This window comes from Scyliorhinus canicula, chromosome 8, assembly GCF_902713615.1.
Source record: "Scyliorhinus canicula chromosome 8, sScyCan1.1, whole genome shotgun sequence".
NCBI classification, from domain to species: domain Eukaryota; kingdom Metazoa; phylum Chordata; class Chondrichthyes; order Carcharhiniformes; family Scyliorhinidae; genus Scyliorhinus; species Scyliorhinus canicula.
In genome coordinates, this window is record NC_052153.1 from 62657895 (window position 1) to 62677388 (window position 19494).

The 19494-nt window shown below is 48.1% G+C and overlaps 1 protein-coding gene across 3 annotated transcripts in view; it reads left to right on the forward strand.

The window, feature by feature from the left end:
• rfx3 (regulatory factor X, 3 (influences HLA class II expression)) overlaps positions 1-19494 on the forward strand; it is a 572273-nt gene that overhangs the window by 17522 nt on the left and 535257 nt on the right. The window lies entirely within an intron of this gene.

Below are 19494 nucleotides of genomic sequence, written 5' to 3' on the forward strand. Positions count from 1 at the left end.
TGGGAAACAAGAAATGAAATTGCAGAGCCGTTGGCAATGATCTTTTCGTCCTCGCTGTCAACAGGGGTGGTACCAGAGGATTGGAGAGTGGCGAATGTCGTGCCCCTGTTCAAAAAAGGGAATAGGGATAACCCTGGGAATTACAGGCCAGTTAGTCTTACTTCGGTGGTAGGCAAAGTAATGGAAAGGGTACTGAGGGATAGGATTTCTGAGCATCTGGAAAGGCATTGCTTGATTAGGAATAGTCAGCACGGATTTGTGAGGGGTAGGTCTTGCCTTACAAGTCTTATTGAATTCTTTGAGGAGGTGACCAAGCATGTGGATGAAGGTAAAGCAGTGGATGTAGTGTACATGGATTTTAGTAAGGCATTTGATAAGGTTCCCCATGGTAGGCTTATGCAGAAAGTAAGGAGGCATGGGATAGTGGGAAATGTGGCCAGTTGGATAACAAACTGGCTAACTGATAGAAGACAGAGAGTGGTGGTGGATGGCAAATATTCAGCCTGGAGCCCAGTTATCAGTGGCGTACCGCAGGGATCAGTTCTGGGTCCTCTGCTGTTTGTGATTTTCATTAACGACTTGGATGAGGGAGTTGAAGGGTGGGTCAGTAAATTTGCAGATGATACGAAGATTGGTGGAGTTGTGGATAGTGAGGAGGGCTGTTGTCGGCTTCAAAGAGACATAGATAGAATGCAGAGCTGGGCTGAGAAGTGGCAGATGGAGTTTAACCCTGACAAGTGTGAGGTTGTCCATTTTGGAAGGACAAATCTGAATGCGGAATACAGGGTTAATGGTAGGGTTCTTGGCAATGTGGAGGAGCAGAGAGATCTTGGGGTCTATGTTCATAGTTCTTTGAAAGTTGCCACTCAAGTGGATAGAGCTGTGAAGAAGGCCTATGGTGTGCTAGCGTTCATTAGCAGAGGGATTGAATTTAAGAGCCGTGAGGTGATGATGCAGCTGTACAAAACCTTGGTCAGGCCACATTTGGAGTACTGTGTGCAGTTCTGGTCACCTCATTTTAGGAAGGATGTGGAAGCTTTGGAAAAGGTGCAAAGGAGATTTACCAGGATGTTGCCTGGAATGGAGAGTAAGTCATACGAGGAAAGGTTGAGGGTGCTAGGCCTTTTCTCATTAGAACGGAGAAGGATGAGGGGCGACTTGATAGAGGTTTATAAGATGATCAGGGGAATAGATAGAGTAGACAGTCAGAGACTTTTTCCCTGGGTGGAACACACCATTACAAGGGGACATAAATTTAAGATAAATGGTGGACGATATAGAGGGGATGTCAGAGGTAGGTTCTTTACCCAGAGAGTAGTGGGGGCATGGAATGCACTGCCTGTGGTAGTAGTTGAGTCGGAAAAGTTAGGGACCTTCAAGCGGCTATTGGATAGGTACATGGATTAGGGTAGAATAATGGAGTGTAGGTTAACTTCTTAAGGGCAGCACGGTAGCATTGTGGATAGCACAATTGCTTCACAGCTCCAGGGTCCCAAGTTCGATTTCGACTTGGGTCACTGTCTGTGTGGTGTCTGCACATCCTCCCCGTGACTGCGTGGGTTTCCTCCGGGTACTCCGGTTTCCTCCCACAGTCCAAAGATGTGCAGGTTGGGTGGATTGGCCATGGAAAATTGTCCAAAATTCTATGATTAATCTAGGACAAAAGTTCGGCGCAACATCGTGGGCCGAAGGGCCTGTTCTGTGCTGTATTTCTCTATCTATTTGTCTTCACCAATCTTTTTCTCTCAACATACCTTTTTTAATATAAATGTAGAGTATCCAATTCTTGTTTTTCCAACTAAGGGCAAGTTTAGCATGACCAATCCACCTACCATGCACATCTCTTGGGTTGTGGGAGTGAGACCCACGCAGATACTGGGGCAATATGCAAACTCCACACGGACAGTAACCTGGGGCTGGGATCGAACCCGGGTCCTCAGCGCCATGAGGGAGCAGTGCTAACCACTGTCTATTCTGTCCTGAGTTTTAATTTTATTTTGGTTACCCTTGACTGAGCTGATTTGTTGATGCCAGCAATGAGGATTAAACATAGGGATTGTAGGGATATCGTAGATTGATTTGAATATCAGTTGATAGGCAACCCAGATGGTAAAATAGCTGTTCAGTACTAGTTTGAAATGTCCTGTGTTGTTCTCTATATATGGAGTCTGTCCTTGAATAGAAGGTAAGATTCAAAATGGAAGGAAATGAAGATTAAACCTAAAACATGTAAAGCCATTTTTCAGAATGTTGACTAGTTGGATGGGTGAGAACTGCACACTGAAACTTCTCTTAACTTTCTAGCACAATTAAGATGCTGGTTTCTCACTCGTTATTGCAAACAAATCTCACAGAATATGTTTATTTGTGTAAACCATGCATTTGCACAATCTTCTGGTTTTTGGATTGCTTTTCACTTGCTTATTTATGTTTTGTGTCATACTTTGGTTTCCTGATTGAACAAACACAAATGAAAACTTGTTCTAAGATGCATTGGGCAGAAAATTCTATCTTTCGATGGTGAATAAACTGAAGTGCTTCATTGTTGTAGAACCTCCTGCTTTCCAGACATTCTTTTTTATACTGTTTTTATTGGTTATCACAGTTTATGTTTCACATTTCTGTTCTTAAGTGAAATTACAAGTTGTATAATGGCAAAGACAACCAAGGAAAAATAAAAATTACAAAAGAGAAAAACAAAAGAGAGAAAAGGAGAACAGAAACAAACAAGATCATTATCTATCCTTACATGCACTTGTCTCCCCTCCCTCTGTGACCGTGGTCCCACTTTGGCCAATCTGCCTCTGCTGTACGCCCAGTGTGGCCTGAACGGTGTGTTCCTGTTCACTCTGCTTTTCTGTGTGTCTCGATCCCGTCCCCTGTGGTTTTAACTCTTGTCCCTCGCGTTCTTTTTTTGTGGGCCTTTCTCCCCTCCCCTTCCTCCCTCCCCACACCCCTTTCCTTTTCCTTTATGTTCTATAGGCTCCTTCGTGTGTGTGTGTGTGTGTGTGTGTGTGTGTGTGTGTGGTGTGTGTGTGTGTGTGTGTGTGTGTGTGTGTGTGTGTGTGTGTGTGTGTGTGTGTGTGTGTGTGTGTGTGTGTGTGTGTGTCCCGCTTTCTCTACTGATTGCTGACTATGAAGAGGTCTTGGAACATGAACGACTTCCACGCCCCAAGATCCGACCCCGGATGGCAAATTTTCTCTACTCCAATTGGAGGAATTCCGACAGGCCTGACAGCCAGTCTGCAGCTTAGGTGGTGCTGCCGATCTCCAGCCAAGCAGAATTCTTCCACGGACAATTAGCGAGGCAAAGGCTTGGGCGTCAGCCGCCCTCCAAATAAAGAGTGCTGGCTGCTCTGAGACACCAAAGACCATCATGTTTGGGCATGGCTCCACTTTCGCCCCAACAACATTGGACATTGCCTCAAAGAAGGTCGTCCAGAACCTGACATATCTGGGGCAGGCCCAGAACATGTGGGTGTGGTTTGCCATGCCTCCCTGGCACCATTCGCATTTGTCCATCACTTCTTGGAAGAACCTGCGCATTCCGGTTCTATTTAGGTGCGCTCCGTGCACCACCTTTAGCTGCATTAGGCTCATCCCTGCGCAGATGGAGGCAGGGTTCGCCCTGTGTAGCGCTTCGATCGAGAGTCCCCCACCTACTTCTATGCCTAGTTCTTCCTCCCATCTACCCTTGTCTCGTCCAGGGACGAGTGTACCTCCTCCAACAGTCGCCCATTCAGGTCCCTCCAGTTCCTCCTACCTATTTCGCCTGCATATAACAGTTCCTCAATTATCGAACGTCCTGGTATCTGATAGTACGTCATCATTTCCCGGCAGAGGAAGTTTTTGACCTGTATGTGTCTCCGTTCATTTGTTTTTGGCAGTTGGGACCTCTCCGTGAGTTCCACCCGGGTCGCTATTCTGTCATCTGTATACATGTCTCTGACTGTCAGTGTCTCCAACGTTTGAAGGTGGCATCCATTGTTGCAGGTGTAAAGCTGTGGTTGTTACAGATGGGAGCCATAGTGGATATTTTGGTTGAGCCTAAGTGCTGTCTCATCTGATAGCACATTTGGAGCATTACTGGGCTTCTTGACTACTTGGTCAGAGGGGATGGAAGTGCGGTTGTGACTAGGGAACAGATAGATATCTTTATGGAGAAACTCCCCTTCATCCTCATCCATGCTGCTCCCGTTTCCTTCGCCCATCCCCTCACTCTTTCTGCTGTGGCTGCCCAGTGGTAGAACAGTAGGTTTGGGAGGGCCAGGTCTCCTAAGCTTCTTCTCCCTTGTAGGATCCTTTTTTGGATCTTCGGGGGCCTTCTCTTTCCACCCCCCCCCCCCCCCCCCCCCCACGCACACGCACACACGCCCACCAACACACACACACACGCCCACCTACACACATGCACAAACGTCATGATTAATTTGTCGACCGTGAAAGCCTTGGGGATCGGGAGGGATGTGAACAGGAAGAGGATCTTGGGCAGTACGTTCATTTTGATCGTCTGCTTTCTCCCCGCCAGTGAGAGTGGGAGTGTGCACCACCTCTGTAAGTCCCCTTTGACTTCCTCCACTAGACTCGTCAGGTTCCATTTGTAGATCAGTATCCAGTCATGGGCTATTTGGATGTCCAGGTGGCGGGATTTGGTTTCAACTTGTTTAAATGGTGGTCTCTCCAGCTGTGTCCCGCCTCCTTGCGTGTTCACTGGGACGATTTCACCTTTTGTTCAGGTTAAGTTTGAAGCCCGAGGAGACTCCAATCCCCTTAATGAGATTTGTGAAACCCTTCCATGTTCATAGAATCATAGAATTTACAGTGCAGAAGGAGGCCATTCAGCCCATCGAGTCTGCACCGGCTCTTGGAAAGAGCACCCTACCCAAGGTCAACAACTCCACCCTATCCCCATAACCCAGTAACCCCACCCAACACTAAGGGCAATTTTGGACACTAAGGGCAATTTATCATGGCCAATCCACCTAACCTGCACATCTTTGGACTGTGGGAGGAAACCGGAGCACCCGGAGGAAACGCACGCACACACGGGGAGGATGTGGAGACTCCGCACAGACAGTGGCCCAAGCCGGAATCGAACCTGGGACCCTGGAGCTGTGAAGCGATTGTGCTATCCACAATGCTACTGTGCTGCCCCAAGCTGTTGGCTTGGGGTTTTGGGATGTAGAGGTCATTTACATAGATGGACACTCTTTGTTCTCTGTTTCTCTCTCTCTCTATCTCTATCTCTATCTCTCTCTCTCTCTCTCTCTCTCTCTCTCTCTCTCTCTCTCTTTCTCTCTTTCCCCGCCCCACTCCCATCTGGCTACTTCTCCAGTCCTTCTCCATTCTGAGGGTGATCACTAGTGGCTCGATTGCCAGGGAGAACAGCAACGGGGATAGCGAGCATCCTTGCTTTGTGACTCTGTGCAGCTGGAAGTGTTTAGAGCTGGTGGTGGTAGTCCGTATGCTCGCCATGGAAGCGCTATTTTAAAAATACATTTATGGGATGTAGATGTGCTGACTAGGTTAGCATTTATTGCTCATCTCTAGTTGTCCTTCAGGAGGTGGTGGTAAGTTGCCTTCTTGAACTGTTGCAGTCCTTGATGTGTAAGTACACCCACTGTGCTGTTAGGGAGGGAGTTACAGGATGTTGCCACAGTGACAGTGAACAGCGATATATTTCCAAGTCAGGATGGTGAGTGACTTGGAGGAGTAGCTCCAGATGGTGGCATTCCCAGGTATCTGCTGCTCTTGTCCTTCTAAATGATAGTGGTCATGGGTTTGGAAGGTGTTGTCCTGATGAATTACTGCAGTGCATCTTGTAGATGTTACACACGGCTGTCACTGTTCGTCAGTGGAGGGTTTTAAATGTTTGTGGAAGGGAGAGCAATCAAGTGGGTTGCTTTGCCCCGGATGTTTTCGAGCTTCTTGGGTGTTGTTGGAGCTGCACTCATCCAGACAAGTGGAGAGTATTACACTCCTGACTTGTGCCTTGCAGATGGTTGACAGGCTTTGGAGTGTCAGGAGGTGAGTTACTCACCATAGGATTCCTAGCCTTTGACCTACCATGGTAGCCACAGTATTAATATGGCTTGTCCAGTTCAGTTTTTGATCAGTGGTAACTAACTCCAGGATGCTGATCGTGGGGGATTTAGCGATGGTAATGCCCTTGAATGTCAAGGGATGGTGGTTAGATCCTTTCTTGTAGGAGATGGACATTGCTTGGCACTTGTGTGGTGCAAATGTAACTTGCCACTTGTCAGCCCAAGCCTGGATATTGTCCAGGTCTTGCTGCATTTGGACATTGACTGCTTGATTATCTGAGGAGTTGCGAACGCTGCTGTACAGTAGTTTCACCCAGGAGGTGAACTCTGACCCAAGCCCAAACCGTTCCAGTACCTCTATGAGATACTTCCACTCAACTCTGTCAAGGGAGATGATCACTTCTGGTGTTCTCTCCCCGGATGGGGTCATTATCACATTCCACAGGTGCCTAATGTTCGATGTTAGCTGCATGCCCTTGACAAAGCCCATCTATCCTCTGCGACCACCTCTGGCATGCAACTCCAGCCATTGAGCCTGGGGTTTTGCTACGATGTTTGCATCTACGTTGAGTAGCGAGATTGGGCCTGTAGGACCTGTACTCAGTTGGATCTTTGTCCTTTTTGGCTGTCAGCACTATTGAGGCTTGTGCTAGTGTTGGTGGTAGGGAGCCCCTTACCATTGAGTCTGCCAACATCTCCTGCAAGTGCGGGGCCAGTAGTATCTCAAATTATTTGTAGAAGTCCGTAGGGAATCCATCTGGCCCCAGCGAATTCCCCGCCTGCATGGAATTGGTACACTCCATAACCTCTTCCAGTTCTAATAGTGCTTCCAAGCCCCATCTCCTGTCTTCCCCCATGACCGTCATGCCCAGACCGTTGAAGAAAGGCTTCATCCCAGAACCCCCTCGGCAGTGGGGAAGGGGAAGGGGAGGGGGCGGGGGCGGGGGTGGGGGAGGTGCTCGAAAGCCTCCCTTTTCCGGCATGGTGAGCAGCATGCCGTTGCTGTCCCAAACCTGAGATATTTCCCTCGTGGCTGCCTGCTTTCTCAGCTGGTGAGCAAGCAGGAGGCTGATTAAAGGACCCCGTGTCTGGTGGAGCTTCCTGGGCAGGTCAAAGTCCGTTTGAAGCTTCTTCCTATCCGGCAGTAGCTCTATAGTTGGAGCCGTGCAGTACCACCGGTCCACCTCCAGTATGGGATTGACTAGTTGCTGCCTAACCGCCCTCTCTTTTCTATCGCTGCGCCCCTAGTACACAATAATTTATCCCTTTATCACTGCCTTCAGCGCCTCCCAGAATGTGCAGGGTGAACCTTTCCATTCTAGTTGTTGTTAACTTCTTGTGATATCCATTCGCAGAATGCCTTATTGGCAAGGTGAACCATGTTCAGCCTCCATGGGGCGTTGGGCCCGGCCCGTCTCCAACCTCCCATCCATGTAGTGTGGAACATGGTCAGAGATTACGATTGTGGCATACTCTGCTCCTACTACCCCTGGAAGCACCAGTTTCCCCACAATGAGGAAGTTGGTCCTTCTGTACCTGGGAGAAGGAAAACTCCTTTTTTTCCTGGGTTTGTGACCCTCCAAGGGCGCATTGCCCCATCTGTTCCATGAACACTCCCAGTTCTTTCACTGTATTTATTTTGTCCCCAGTTTGAGGTTTGATCTGTCTGTCTGTGGGTCCTATACACAGTTGAAGTCACCTCCCATGATGTGTCGGTGTGCGTCTATGTCGGGGATTTCCACCATCGTCTTTTTTCATGAATTCCGCATTGTTCCAGTTGGGAGCGTACACGTTAACAAGAACCACTGGTGCCCCTTCCAGGACACCACTAACCACAACATAACGTCCCTCTTGGTTCGTAACCATCTTCAATGCTGTAAATACTGTCCTTTTATTGGGAAGTATGGCCACTCCCTAAGCCCTCGTTCCAAAGCACAAATAGTACATTTGTCCCTCCCAGCTCTTTCTTACCTGCAGTCGGTCCTTCTCCCTTAGTCTTCCTCCAAGAGACCCAACTATGTCGGCTTTCATACTTTTCAGATGAGTGAAGACTCTGGATCTTATCACTATGCCGTTAAGACCATTGACGTTCCAGGTGACTATTCTAATGGGGGTTCCCCCCCCGCCTCACTCCAGGGGGGCCAGCCATACATACCTTGTGGATGCGCCTCTGCACTCCGAGGGTTTCCCTTTGTTAGGGGGCCATCCAAATGGCCGTGGTCCCCGTACTCCCCATGAGGCCAGGCCCCTGCATCCTGGGGTTTCCCTTTGTCCAGGGGCCACCCAGGTTGGCCACTTTCTATGTATACACCATGTGGGTGAGCCTCAGCACTCAGGAGTTTCCCTTTGTTTGGGGGCCCTTCAAAGTGGCTGTTTGCGGTGCCTTTGTGTTCCTTGCTACCATATGTGATCTGTTATAGCCAGCATAGTGCCCTTCCATGTCTCTCTGCTATGCCCCTGGGTCTGTCTTTCTTTCTCCCCCCCCCCCCCCCCCCTCCCTTCGTCCCTGCGAGTGCTTCCTCTGCTCCCAGCCTTTCCCCACCCCCTCGCTCGTACTTCCTAATGCTAGCTTACCCGCTAGTGCGGTCCCCCCCCCCAGTCGATTATATGCCACTCCCCCAAGCAATGCATGACAATTCCCCCTTCCTTGTCCTCATCCCCTCCTGCATCCTGCTACTCTCTTCCATTCCTTTCTGAGACTTAACTAGACAATTTTAAAAAAGGCGGTTCAGTCCCACATAAACAGTGTTGCTCGTTTTACTGGAGTGTATTAACACGCCTCCGTTTAAAGGCCGTGTGCTTAACACTACTATGGCTCTGTGTATGTAGTTATGCTCAGGAGTCGCCAGGTGCCGTATTTAGACACCTCACAAGTATATCAAGGTCAGGTTCAAAGTAATAAATCTGTACACCGATTAGTAAGTCCAAACGATTGATATTTATTATGACAAATATAATAAATACACATGCATACGCTAAAGAGACTAACTTACTTCTAATACTAAACAACTAAAATACTTATCTAGACAGGAACAGTCAAGGTCAGGGAGCAAGGCCTTCGTCCCGTTCTTGGTCTGCAACTCTCAGGTACTTAAAGTTGTCAGGGTCTAGCAAAGTCTGGATCACGTAGCGATCGTTGTATTGGCACTTACAGTTCGATGGCTGATGCTCAACGGCCGGTGCTGAAACGGGAGTCAGGATGCGATGTAACAAGTCTGGGGAAGGTTGGTGGCAATACAAAGGACACTGAAGAGGAAGGACGAGGATCAAAATAATCAGTCAGGCCGCCAGAACCTTCACACTGTGGACTATCCAGAGGGAAACAAGTGCAGGAACCCTATGAAGCCCAAGCCACCAGAAATAGACAGAATGCACAGGTCACTCCAGCCAAATCCCAAGGCCTGGAAACAGCCGCAGGCCATCATTGCGAAGCTGCACCGGTACCAAGACCGGGAAAGGATCCTAAACTGGGTGAGACACACAAGGTATTGCAACTGGAAGGGTCACTCGATCCAGGTGTATCAGTGCATTGGGGCAGAACCGGCCAAGCGGCAGGCAGATTTTAACAAAGCCAAGACGGCCCTTTATAAAAAGAAAGTGCAGTTCGGAATGCCCAGCCAAGCCACATTTAATTTCTAATAAACTTCTAAAGCTGCCCCATGTGTTTTTGTTTGAGACATCAGCCAAGGTGCTTTTGGTGCACTCTTTTAATTGTGGTTAGTTCGCTATGAAAATGCATCACTCACTAACTAGATAGATGGATGACATTTCAGTTTAACAAAGGCTAAAGGATGGAACTTCCAACATTTCAGTGTTAATTAATAATGCACAGTGCTGTCAGTACTGGGGTTAAATTCAGTATTGCGTGCAAATTCAATTTTCATACGGCTTTGTCTTGCAACTTTGTGATCTGAACATTGTGGCCTCCGTTATTGTCACTGCAGTGGCACAGTGGTAGTTTTTTAAATACTTTGAAATTTCTCCTAAACTTATGCTGGCTTTATATTCTATTTTTTTCCCTTCAGTTCTGAAAGTTTTTCGATGGAAAATAGGTTTCTTCAAATATTCAGTTCTAATCTTCCGATGTTACCCCAAATTGGCATTCTGCTTTGGATTCCATGCGCCTTTGAAAAGAAAATGTAAAAATTGACCAGCCCGTGGGCTTCTCTAGAAGCCAGCATTTCAAGTTTTGTTTTACCCATGGAATTCTGTACCCTTGTGCATTTTTATGAAGTTCTTTGCTATCATAAGAATGAAGAATAATTTGTAAATCCTGTATTGCATTTTGTCCTTTATAATGTACTTTTAATCATTAAGTCAACACAGTTTAACCAACAACGTGAATATTTTTTTCAGGTGCCAACTGTTGGGATTAGGAAAAAGGAAAGACTTGCATTTACATTGCACCTTTCACAGGAATGTCCTAAAATGCTTTTCATCCAATTAAACATTTTAAGTATCGTCTATACTGTAATGTCGGTATCCAAAAGCCAATTTGCCCACAGCAAGCTCCTACAAATAACGATGTGATTATGACGAGATAAGTTTTAGTGATGTTGGTTGAGTGATAAATCTTGGCCAGAACACCGGGGAGGAACACTCCTCTCATCTTTGGGGAGTGCCACTGAACCTTGTTCGAGGGTAGATATAACCTTATAGAATCTTAAAATTTACAGTGCAGAAGGAGGCTATTCAGCCCACCGAGTCTGCACCAGCCCTTGGAAAGAGCACCCTGTTGTGGTATCTCTGACAGTATTGCACTGGCATGTCAGCAATGGTAGCTTCCGAGTGGAAGTATGTATGACAGCTTCTTTACAGATTAGGAGGAACAAAAAAAGGACTGTATTGTGTCGATAGAGAAAGGCAAGAAAAGTCATGATAGTGTGGGGAGGGGAGAAGCTGCATACCAGACAGTTTATTTTTCTTATCCTGCCCAAGAGAGTTGTTAGAGCTTGCCTAGATTGTTTGGAGTCTTGGATTAGATAGTTGTTTTATGACTTTAATGAACTGAGACTTGGATTTAATGCAAGTAACTCAATTGTGTCTCTACAAGCTTTTTTTGAAGTGATTGTAGCCTAATAACATTAATTGAGTTTGTTTAACCCGAGACAAAATTTAATCAACCCGAGACAAAATTTAATCAAGTAGTTGGGCTAAGTTGCTCAAGACTGGTTAAAGCGAAATCACATATTGTTGTTTCGTCATCATCAGAGAGAAACATCAGGGTTTTACCGTGGAAGCTTTAATTGTGGTTATTCATCGCAAGACATGAAGAAAGTTCTTTAAAAAAATATATTTTTATTGAAAATTCTCATTTATAACCAAATGGCCAGCATCAACATCAAATAGCCCAGAAAACAAATATTATGTGGGCAGCACGGTAGCATGGTGGTTAGCATAAATGCTTCACAGCTCCAGGGTCCCAGGTTCGATTCCCGGCTGGGTCACTGTCTGTGCGGAGTCTGTACGTCCTCCCTGTGTGTGCGTGGGTTTCCTCCGGGTGCTCCGGTTTCCTCCCACAGTCCAAAGATGTGCGGGCTAGGTGGATTGGCCATGCTAAATTGCCCGTAGTGTCCTAAAAGGTAAGGTTAAGGGGGGGGGGGGGGGGGGGGGGGGGGTTGTTGGGTTACGGGTATAGGGTGGATATGTGGGTTTGAGTAGGGTGATCATTGCTCGGCACAACATCGAGGGCCGAAGGGCCTGTTCTGTGCTGTACTGTTCTATGTTCTATGCTCTATGTTGTAAAATATTGCAAAAAAAAAGGGGAGGGGGGATATAAATCCCACCCAAAGAAAGAAAAAAATAATCTACCCCCAATAATGATAACTACCGCTCACCCTATTCACAGCTGATAGTGACTAACTCTTTAAAGTAGGAAATTAATGGCTGCTGCCTCAGATAGACCCCCTAACGGTGTACTTAACCATATCCAGATATAAAAATTCCATGAGGCCAACCAGGCCGAGTCACTGGGTGGATCGGAAGATCTCTATACCAGCAGAGGTTGCCTCTGCTATCAACGAGACAAAGGCAAGAACATGCGCCTTCATCCCGGTCTGCAACCCTGACGAGTTCGACATCCTGAAACTGGCCACCAACAGATGAGGCTCCAGATCAATGTTAAGAATCGCTGACATGGTGCTAAAGAAGAAGACCCCAAAACTTACCGTCCTTGGACATGACCAAAACATGTGGGTGTGGTTAGCGGGCCCATGAGAGTACCGCTGACACCTGTCCTCCAGTCCACTGAAGAACCAACTCATGCTAACCTTAGTTAGGTGAGCCCTTTGTACTACATTGAGCTGAATCAGGCTGAGCCGTGCACAGGAGGAAGTGGACTTCACCCTATGAAGGGTCTCACACCACATGTCCTCATCTAAAATAACTCCCAGCTCTTCTTCCCACTTAGCTGTCACCCGGTCCAGCAAAACCGCTTCTATTGTCATGATCTGCCGATAAATATACCCCTCCATCCCCAGATCACTCCAGCAATAGGATTCTACCCAGCCGGGAAGATTATGGCGCAAAGGGAAATGTAGGACAAGCCTTGCAGATAAAATCGTGTAACTGGAAGGAGCAGAACAAGTGGGCCCCGACGGTTGAAATTTCGCTGAAAGTTCCTCCAAACTGGCAAACCGTCCCTCCATGAACAGATTTCCAAAATACCTGAGGCACTTTCCTTCCCATGTCGCATCCAAACCCAATGGTACAAATAAACGGTTGCCGCAGAGCTTGTAATGCTGCCTAAACTGCTTCCAATCCTTAAAGTTGAGATCACCACCGGGTTTGAGGAATATTTCGCTAAGGAGAATGGGTGCAAAGCCGTTATCAAAGCTTGTATACTCTGGCCCCTACACTAACTTCCTCCATCCACCCCATATGGAATCTGACTCCCCCAACCATTCCAGCACCTTTTCAATATTGGCCGCCCTATAATAAGTGAGCAAATTGGTAATACCAGGCCTCAGACTGCTGGTACTTCTGAAGGAATACCCTACGAATTACACACCCAAATAAAAAAGGTGATTAACTTGTTAAACTTGGCAAAGAAAGAGACTTCCATGGCAGCCATGAGCAGAGTTGTTACATGAAAGGTGGCCCTCATCTAAGAACTTCGACTAAGATCTTTTAACCCCAACAAACAGACACCAAAAGTACTCGTGGACCCCAGACTAACATCCCATCGACTGCACTGCCAAGCAGGATGGAAAACAACCAGCTGCTCAGCCGTAAGCCAAGTAAAGATGAGGGGAGGAAAACTTCAGCCTCTGAGCAGGGAACTACAAGTGGAGGCACAGAACTGGTGAGGTCAACCCAGCAGAGCTCTCAGCGCAGACCCAGACATTGATGAACATACTGATGTGCTTCATCGCCTCCGAGCTCCAGAGACATAGGGAGGAGATGACTAAAGACCTCCTGACAGCTTTTGTGGTGGCAATGGAAGTCTTGACGGCCCCCATGAGGGAGGTAATGGACAGTATGGACCGAAAGCTAGAGATCCAGGTAAAGACGACACGGGATCTCAAAAAATCTGCCATGGACCAAGGGGACCGGATCATGGCACCTGCGGTCAAGGTAGCGAGCTTGATCAAGACCTAGAAGGGGTTGAAGGACAAAGTCAACGCCAAGAGAACTGATCATGTTGACAAAACCTGAAAATTATGGGGCTGCTGGAGGAAACGGAGGAGAGAAACTTCTCAGAATAGAGGAGGTAGACCACACCCACAGGTTGCTTCGACAGCAACCTGGGCTGAGGCTGCACAAGTTCCAAGGCAAAAAGTGGATTCTCAGATGGGCGAGAGCGAGAGGGTACAAGTGGGAAGTACATTCCATCCCTTGTATCAGGACAAGGACAATCTGGACAATCGCTGGGCAGAATTCAGTGGTGCCATATCCGCGCTGTGGTTTGGCATGCTCTACCCAGCCAAGTTATGGGTCATGTACCAGGGTAAAGAACACTAATTTGTCGCCCTGGAGGAAGCCAATAAGATGGCCCAAAAAATGGACTGGGCAATCTATGCTAGAGGGAAAAGGCCAGAACGCGGGCTGCAAGGATTCGAGAGGGGGGAGGGGTGACCACAGGCAGGTGCAGGGTAGGGAGAGAGGTAGACGGGGCGGGGGGGGGGGGGGGGGGGGGGGGGGGTTAAATAGGAGAATCTGAGTGATAGAAAAGCTGCTACTCTAGAGAGCAGGCTGGTGTATGGGAGTACAGCGAAGGAGCGCACCTCCTGTGAGGGAGGGAGCATCTGGCAGAGGAGAAGTGAAAACAGAACTTCAGGGGAAACAAAGGGTGAAAAGGTGGAAATCATAGGAGGTAAGAGAGGGGGAATTGCAAAGGGGGGAACAAGGAGGGGGGAGCACAAGGATTAGGGGGAGAAACAGAAAGAGGGGGAGGATAGAGCACTGGTTGCAACAAACAACACGTGGAGATGGCGAAAATGAGGAAATCGGTGGCCATCATGAATAGTCTGTGAGCAAGAGCAGGCCTAAACTAATATGGCACGTGAGGTGCCTCAATAGGCCAGTAAAGAGATCCCCAGAGTCCTCGCCCATTTCAAGAGTTTGAGAGTGGACATAGCCTTACTACAGGAGACAGACTTCAAAGAAGGGGACCGATTGCGGGTAAGGAAGGGCTGGGTGGGCCGATTGCAGGTAAGGAAGGGCTGGGTGGGACGAAAGTTTCATTCATGCTTCAACACCAGGTGGAGGGGGAGGGGCAATGTGGCGGCCATACTAATCAACAGGACAATTTTATTCACGGTGAGCACAGTGACAGACCCGGGGGGTGAGGGGGGAAATATGTGATGCTTAGTGGGACCCTGGAAGGGGCTCCAGTAGTCTTGGTAAATATATACGCCCCGAACTGGGCAGATGCAGAATTCATTAAAAAAACAATGGCTGAAATCCTGAACGTAGACGCCTACTGACTTATCATTTGTGGGGGGGGGAAATCTCCGACCATGCGCCACATTACATGGACCTGAGCTTGGAGAAGGGCCGGGCCCAACGTCCCCCACGGAGGCTGGATGCAACTCTCCTCGCCGATAAGGAATTCTGTACAAAGATATCCCGAGCCATCGACTGTTATGTAACCTGCCACCAGAATGGGAATGTCTCATCCTCCACATTCTGGGAGACACTGAAGGCAGTGATCAGGGGCGACATCATAGCTGAATCGGCATTACTCGACAGTCCCAACTGTGAAACTGTTGGAGGAGAGGAAAAAGCTGCAGATGGAATTTGATCTGTTTTCCACAAGGGAGGCAATCCACTAGCTCTGCCAGACACTGGGGGCCTTCAATTAACATGGAGAGAGAGGACCAGCCGCAGTTGGGGATAGAAATGGTAAGATGGTAGCAGACCCAAATGAGGTTAACAAGGCCTTTGCAAACTTTTACTGAGATTTATATACCTACGAACCAAGTTCAGGTCTCGATGATGGAACAGTTCAGTTCTTCGACAGACTGGGTATACAGATGGTGGGGGAGGACAGTAAAGAAGGGCTCAAGCACAGCTAGAGCTCGGATAAATTGTGGAATGAATTAATTCCATGCAGTCAAGGAAAATTCCAGGACCAGATAGTTCCCAGTAGAATTTACAAAAAAATATGTGGCAGGCTGGCCCCGCACTTGTGGGAGATGTTCAACGACTCGCTATCAAAGGGGGCCATGTCGCCCACACTGGCCCAGTCCTTGATCTCATTGATCATCCAAAAGGCCAAAGACTTGACAGAGGAACTATGCAGACCTATCTCTCTCTTAAACACTAACGCGAAAGTGCTGGCGAGGCGCCTGGAGAGCTGCCTGCCAGAGGTAATCGCGGAAGATCAGACCGGGTTTGTCAAGGGCAGACAACTAACAGACGCCTGCTGAATGTAATAATAACCCAATCTGGGGAGAGGACACCCGAAGTGATCATCTCTCTGGATGCTGAGAAAGCCTTTGATTGAGTATAATATGTGTGTGGTGAGGGGCGGGTGAGAGTACCTAGGATATGCAAGACCATCTTTGAGCGAGGGCGTCAGGAGGGACGCCTGGCCCTACTGTACCTCCTATTCTATCACTGGGAGGTAAACGTGGATGGGTGAGGGGGTGGCTAAGGTAACCAGAGGCGGACTGCAAGGGGATATCTCTCCCAGTGCTGGCCACCGCATCAGTCCCAGCCCCCCCTGCACACACACTCCAGGAGTCCGATAGTAGTGGCCATACAAAGGACATATAACCATTTCAAGCTTGGCAAGATGTCCATAGAAGACCCTATCTGCAACAACCATATGTTCATACCAGCGAGGATAGACAACACGTTTGGGACATGGAGGGAGGGTAGAGGGACACAGAGTAGAGAACATGTACGCGGATGATAGACTGGGGTCCCTGGGAGATCGGAGAGGTTGCAACTCGTGAAAGGGAATGAGCTCAGGTACTGCAGCTGCATGACTTTTTCCGCAAGGAGGCAAAAACATTTTCCAAAGACCTAGACACACGTTTCTGGACACAATGGTTGGGCTAGACTGGTTAGGGAACGACTAATGTGGGGACACCTACGGGCGGCTCAGAAAGGTCAGGAGTCCACTGGACGACACCAAATGGAAATGGGAGGAGGAGCTGGGCATAGAGATGATGGGAGGACTCTGGATCCAGGTGCTGCACAGTTTCAACTCTACCTCCCCTTGCACTGGGCTAAACCTAATGCAGCTCAAAGTGATGCACAGAGTGCACTGTACTATGACTTGCATGAACGGGTTCTTCCTGGAGGATAAGTGCAAGTCGTGTCTGGGGGCCCCGGCCAACCACATATATAGACAGATACATACAATTTACTGTGCAGAAGGAGGTCATTCAGCCCATCGAGTCTGCACCGGATCTTCCCCAAGCCCACACATCCACGTGTTCTGGTCCTGCCCCAGACTAGGAGTTCTAGATGGCCTTTTTCAAGGCCATGTTCAGGGTTGTGGGGTCGAGATGAAGCTGTGCCATCTGTAGTGGTCTTCGGGGTGTCAGAGCACCAGAGTTCTGGACAGGGAAGGGACGGACGCCCTGGAATTCACCTCACTGACCTCACAGGGTGAAGACATTTGCTGGAAGTCGACAGCGTTACCCAGGGCTTCGGAGTGTCTCAGACCTGGCCGAGTTCCTGAAACTAGAAACAAAAATTCTCGACAAGGAGGTCTGTGAGGAGATTCCACAACAGGTGGAAGAAGTTCACAAACCGCTTTGCAGACCTGTTGACAAACAGCAACTAACTGAGGGGACAGAAACTAACTGGGGCTGGGATGGAAGGAGCAGTTAGGAAGGAAAGGAGGCTGAGAGGGATATAAAAGGGGGCAGGGAGCACAGCATGGATGAGATGTAGCTCATGTATAGCAGAGAAGAAACAGGGAGGAGACTATTCGCAGGAGGGGACACTGATCCCTCCCACATGTGTCATAGGAAGGAAAGGAGGCTGAGAGGGATATAAAAGGGGGCAGGGAGCACAGCCTGGATGAGATGTAGCTCACGTATAGCAGAGAAGAAACAGGGAGGAGACTATTCGCAGGAGGGGACACTGATCCCTCCCACATGTGTCAAGCAGGGAAGATGGATCATCCTAACCTCTCTTGAGAACTCCAAGTGGGGAACAGGACTCTTTCTCTATCCCCCCCCTCGGCAAAACAAATGTAATTATAAACAATCTAAAGAGTCCTGGCAGTAATTGGAAATACGTATGTGTCTGATTATTACTAAATGTTAAAAATCCCAATAAGAACACTTTAAACTGTATGAGACATACCAATGTAAGGAAATGATAGTACTGGGATTACTGTCACAGACACAGTGGCAACTTGTGTTGGTGGTGGTCTTGTTTTTATCTTGTTCTGCAAAGTTTTGACAATGAATGCAAAAATTCCATTTAAAATATTTTCAAAAAAAACAGCCTTGGCAAAGAAAGATTTAGCAAGGAAAGCAGGAAGACATTGAAACAGAAATAAAAATCTTAGGGGTATGTTCATCTTAACAGTCTGGACTCTACCCGCCAAAGACAGGCGAAGGCTATCCCACTTTTGTAAATCGGTCATCACCCTACTCGCCAGACTTCTGTAGTTTAACCTATGAAGCATGGGCGAACCATGGGCCATTCAGATACCCAGATATCAGAAGCTACCTCTGGTTAGACGAAAAGGCAATACCCCCAGATTGGCTCCCTTCCCCGGTAGATTATTCACTTCTTCAGGCTCAATTTATAACCCGAATAGGAGCCAAAGCTCCTCAGCAGCTACATTTACATCCCCCCCCTCCCTTATCTCCCTCCATTCACCTGAAGACCTTTGTGATCTAGCCAAAAGTTCTATTGCCTGCGCAAACAGGAGCGCACTCCTACTCAATAGAAAATATCCTGAACTCATCGCGTTAGTACATACAGTGGCTGTAGGAGATCTATACAATAGCCAGACCCATGAAATGAACTTCTGCCCAAATCCAGATCTCCCATCACCACAAAAAGGTATTCCCTCTCGGACGCTTTTTCAGTATCCATATGTATATAAGCACCTCTGGTTCGGGAGCTGAAGAGGACAACATTCAGCTCCTGCCGTATATTAGCTGACAATCGATCCTTAACAAAGCCTGTTTAGTCTTCTGCGATCACTTCTGGGACACAGGCCTCCAATCGCACTTCCAGCAACTTGGCCATGTTCAAAAGAGAGATGGGCCTATGTGATCCACATTACGTGGGATCCTTATCCTTTGTCACGATGAGAGATGGAGGCTTGTGAGTATCGGGCAATGAACCCTGAGCTAAAGAATCATTGAACATATCTGCTATCAATGGCATCAACTTGCCCACAAACCCCTCATAAAATTTGATGGGAAACCTATCTGGGCCAAGGACCTTAACTCTTTGCATCAGCCCATCAGTACATCCTCGGGGCTTAACGAGGCGTCCAACTGCTCCATTCTTCACCACTGGGAAGGATATCCCATCTGGGAACTTCGACATGCCGATCCACTTCCTGGGGGCTCAGATCTATGGCGATCCCTGTAAAGAAAATCTCAAACGCTGCATTGGCTTCCCTCTGGGCGGAAACCAAGCTGCCGTCCAAGTCCCTAATCTGTACAATCTCCAGGGAAGATGCTTGCCATCTCAGCTGGTGAGTCAAAAGATGGCCTGCCTTCTCTCTCTATTCATAAACCACCCCCCTTGAGTGCCTCAGCCAGCACACTACCTTCTGTTGAACACCAGATCAAACTCCATTTGGAGCTGCTTCCTAGTGGCCAGCAACTCCTGGAGTAGGGTCCTCCGAATAGCAGAGAGACCGAGTCATTTCTGTTAAACCTAATATATTCCTTGACAGCCACCAAGATACCCCCCCCCCCCCCCACCCCCACCACCACCACCAAGCCCAAAGAAAAACCCTAAGCCCACCAAATCTGACCAGACAAGTTCAACAGCTGCAGTTATTTCCCTATCTCAC